This window comes from Phyllostomus discolor, chromosome 6, assembly GCF_004126475.2.
Source record: "Phyllostomus discolor isolate MPI-MPIP mPhyDis1 chromosome 6, mPhyDis1.pri.v3, whole genome shotgun sequence".
Lineage (NCBI taxonomy): Eukaryota > Metazoa > Chordata > Mammalia > Chiroptera > Phyllostomidae > Phyllostomus > Phyllostomus discolor.
Genome location: NC_040908.2, coordinates 106805650 through 106810428, shown reverse-complemented (window position 1 = coordinate 106810428; position 4779 = coordinate 106805650). Strand labels below are relative to the sequence as shown.

Genomic DNA, 4779 nt, shown 5'->3' with positions numbered 1-4779 from the left:
TGGGGTTTTTTTTCCGTGAGTGGGGTGTGGATTTGGGGAATAGGAGAGCCAGAAGGTCCTACATAGATAATGATTTTTCCAACAAGTCATATTTTCTTTTGAGGAGGGAAGGATGGAAAGAAGAAAATGTAAAGAGATGGGGAAGAGCCTTTAATTTTCTGTCACTGACAAGGACTTTTGTTGGGAAGCTCTCTGTCCCACCATTTCGGGAATGGACAAAGATCAGTTTGAGTCTGAGTCAGAGGTGACCCCTGAGGAACATGAGCTGCAGCTGCTGTCCTCACAGTCTTCATCTTCTTCCCCACTGCTGGAGTCTGAGGTGCTACTCCTTTCTGCCTTTTCCCCACCTTCCTGATTGTTTTCTAATCTGCATGTGAGGCATGAGAATGGTCCCCTCTAGTCCCTGATGATTCTGTCTCTGGAGCCTGCAGCCCCTGCTCCTCCTTGCAGAGCCCTTCTTGCAGAGCCCTTGCTGAAGGACAGAGCACATCTGTCCTGATGATCTTGGCATCTGGGCCTCCATTCACGTTCATGTTCTTACGCTTAGTATAGGTTCTCTCTCTGTAAGCAGTGTATTCTTCAGGGGACAGGCTCTTAAGCCAGTGATCCAGGTTCACCTTGTACTGTTTCTGCAGCTCCTCGGCCTGCTTCTTGTAATGCTGCTTCTGGCTCAGTGGGACTAGCTGCCAGCGTCTGCCAATCTCCACCATGCGCTCCCTTGGGGGCAGGTCTTGCAGCTCCCTACTTGACCACAAATCCTGGTGGAACTTGTGGTATTCATTCATTGGGGGCTTCTTGGGCTCTCCATGGAATTTTATCTTCCCAGAAAAATAGTTTTCTGAGGGAGATTTCACTTTTTCCACATTTTCCTGAAGTTACTTTTGGGCTTTGGTTGGTCTCCTTTTAGGCACAACAGAAGTCTTGAGTTTCTGGATTAGATCAGGGTGGTCCTTCCTAAACTGAGCCAGTTTCTCCTCAAACTCCTCTTTTTCTTTCTGGAAATCTTGAATGTATTTGAGCTTCATCTGTTCTGGGAGGTCCTTGTATTTCTTAGACAGGACCTTGGTCAGCTCCAGGTTGTTCAGCTCGGGATACATTTGGGAATACTGGGCCCTCTTCTCCATGAAGAATCGAGGTAAGCAGTCAGGGGCTTCTTGGGTAAGTCAGGATGTTTCTTGCATTTTTTTTGTAGAAATTTTTAACATATTCTTTAGCTTCCAGGACTAATTCTTTCAGTGTGAATCTTTCTCACGTTATATGAAATTTCTAACCATTTGAGATTGCACATTTCTCTAGAATAACTTTTAAAAGCTACTTTATCCCAGTCCATCTGTGAGTGGGTTGTTTGAATGTGTAATTATCATTGGGTACAAGGTTATTCTCCATGCATTCTAGTAGCTTTACAATGTCCTCTTTACACCAGCTGTTTTAGCTATCAGGCAATGTCATGTCTAAGTCTTTGAGTCACCTATGTGGTCCTAGAAGTTTAGATACCTCGGCAAGATGTCAAATTCCTTCACTCTCACTGCTCACTTGGTGAATTATTCATGGATAGATGTCTTGCAGGGTGTGTGATTCTATGCTTCTGTGGAGAAAGAAAAGTTACCCTTCTATGTGACAAGCAAGAAAATCACACTCTGCCTTGGGCTATGTCCCTTCTATAATTTAATTTACTCCTAAAAATATAAATAAAAATTGGCCCAAATTTGATGTGAGATCAACATGAGTGTCAAGATGTTTCACTTGCACTGTTTAATATCCCCCAGCTCAAAGAAAAGAGAAGAATAAAAGTTCTTAAACTCTACCCTAGCATATCTTCCCATCAATTATACCATAATTTAACTACAAATGAACAAAATAAATGACCAGCAATTCACTCAACAAGTATAGGAAAAAAACAAGATAAAACAAAAAACCACCCCAAAACGGATGGCGGAGTTGAAAATATTAAAAGAGAAATGCCTCAAAAAAAGAAAGAACTTTAAAATAACAATGAAATGCTACTACATATCTATTAGAATGGCTAAATCCCTGCTGTGTACCCCACCCAGCCATTAGTCATTTAGGCACTGGGATTATGTTATCAGATCAACTGTCCTGATATCATAGTGCTTGTGTTCCAGTAACACTTATTTTACTTAATAAAGGCACCAAAGCCCAAACATAGTGATGATGGCCATTCCTATATGCCAAAAAGAAACCATAAAGTGCTTCCTTAACTTTATGCTTCCTACAGAAAGTTAAAAGGTACGTACCTACAGGAAAAATCATAGGATATATAAGAATTTGGTATTTTTGAAGGTTTCAGGCATTCACTAGCAGACTTAGGACATGTCCCCTTTGGATAAGGGAGGACTATTGTAGTTATAGAACACACTGTTCTCAATGTCCCCTTTGGGTAAGGGAGGACTATTGTAGTTACAGAACACACTGTTCTCAAGCATATATGTTGATCATTTTCTATGACCTAGAGAAAGTCTTAGGTGATGCAACATATTGTCACAATAAGAACATTGAGAAACTTCTAAATAAAAGGAAGATGTTTAAATTTGAGGAAGTACAATTATAAAAGAAATATTACGAATGCCATTGCAAGTGGGAATTCTTAAGGACAATTCTTTTTAAAATCAGAGATGAGGACAAAGACAGTCGTGACCACTGTGTCCTTACAATATTGTCCTGGAAGTCCTAGCTGGTATTATTTGCAAAAATGATAGGGAGAGAGAAAGAAAAAAAATAACACTGTGCATGTTAGAGTATCCGCAGGGGATGATTACATTATAGAAAAGTCTATATACCAACAAATCCTTGGAAAACATAGAAAAGAGGTAGGAAAATGTATTTAATATAAAATACTTTCTGAAATTACAAAATCCTGATTATTTTGGTGCCTGTATACCTCACTCCACTTGTGTTTCTTGTTCCCTCTGGATTCAATGCCTTTTCTCAGTCACTTGAACTTACCACACTTCTTTCCACCTCAGGATCCTCACCTAACCATACCCTATCACCTTCAAGTCTGTTTTCAAAGGCCATGTCCTTAAGCTAGCCTAAGTTTACAAAGCATTATACTTCTCCTGCCTTGATTTCCTTCATGGCATTAGCCCAAATTGCAACTAAATTGCCTGTGCCTATTTGTTTGGTGCCCTACTTCCTGACTATAGCCTACATGAGAGTAAGAACAATGTATATCTTGATTGTGACTGCTCCTTGGTACCTAGTGCAAGTTGTTAATAAAAAAGCAATGAAATAATCCAAGAATGCACTCAATGGATTATTCACAGAGTTGAAAATATGTTTACAGATTAAAAGGCAGAACATCTTAAATCACAGTGACAATAATCCCACATCAAAATATCATTCTCTGGTGGATAATGAATTTAGACTAATCCCCTCATGTGAATTCAGGGAATACTATTTATAATTATATTTTAGACCAATAGCATTTTAATCTCATAGCTTTCATTTATATCTGACTCCTACTGATTGCCTGTTCTCCATAGTTACTGGCATTTGGAGGAAAGAGGATCTCCTTTGTCTTATAAAATGTTAAGCAGAATCCATGGTCTTTCCTCACTAATGCCAATAGTGACGACTAAAACTGTTTCCAGATTCCCTGGAAGGAAAAAAAAAATCACCCCCAGCTGAAACTAGAATACTAGTTACTAGAAAAAAATAAATGAGAGACAGATAAGATCCTTAAAATAATTTAGAGATGCTAGCTTGTTTTTAAATTCTTGCAATCTAGAACATATAAGGCAGGGTGTCAAACTCATTTTCACCAGGGGCCACACCAGCTTCACGGTTGCCTTCAAAGGGCCGAATGTAATTTTAGGACTAGAAATGTAAGTACTCCTTAACTAGGGGCATGGAGCTTGGCATTGCCTCCGGGCAGAAACAAAGTGTCAGACCAGATAAAACAAGGTGGAGGGCCAGATTCAGCCCACAGGCCTTGTGTTTGCCCCCTGTGATATAAGACAATACATAACACATAAGATAGAAAACCTTCTTATCAAAATGTAAGCATAACAGTGAATAAATAATAAGACACAAAAATACAAACAAATTAGTTATAGTCCAGACACTCATTTCCTAGGGGGAAAATGCATATTCTGATAGATACAGAGTTATAGTTAGGCATTTAAAGAGGGTGTCGTGGAAAAATAATAGCCTCTACTGTATGTTCTTACCTGGTGTTTGATAACCATGATGTTATCACAATTTTTTTGAGAAAGAATGTCAGATCAAGCAGATCTTTTGCTGAGGCAATGTTTCCATCACTCCACAGAAGAAGCTCCCCTGAACCACCCTAGCTCTCTAGGAACTGTGCTGATCTTCCAACCATAAGGTCACATGAATTTTTCTTGATAGTCCTTTTTTATTCTTGAAGGCTGATTCCTTCCCTTAAGTGTGATATCTCTTCTTAAAAGGAATAGGCTAATGCAGTCAGGCTTAGTTGTGGGGATTAACTATAGGTGACTTGAAACCCTCCCACAGGAAGAATTCCAAGTGGCTGAGGATACAGAAGCACAAAGTGAATGAATAACCTTTTTCCTAAGATCGGATTGAAGGGAAGAGTTGCTACTGATCTCCTTTCCACATTATAACCACATGACCTCCTTCCAGCTTTCTCTAGACTTTTTGCCTATCTTTTCATAAAGGTATTTCCTATCTGATTTTTCTCAACTATAAAATGATGAATTTAAGCTCCCCATAACAAGGGCATGCTTATAGATTTCAGAGCCCCCCAAAGTTTAAAAGCTTTAGAAATCTCAAAGA

At 39.3% G+C, this 4779-nt stretch overlaps 1 pseudogene; it reads right to left on the bottom strand.

Annotated features, from left to right (window-relative positions):
• Positions 1–204: 204 nt before the first annotated feature.
• On the bottom strand, positions 205–3036 carry LOC114498832 (annotated as a pseudogene).
• Positions 3037–4779: the final 1743 nt, after the last annotated feature.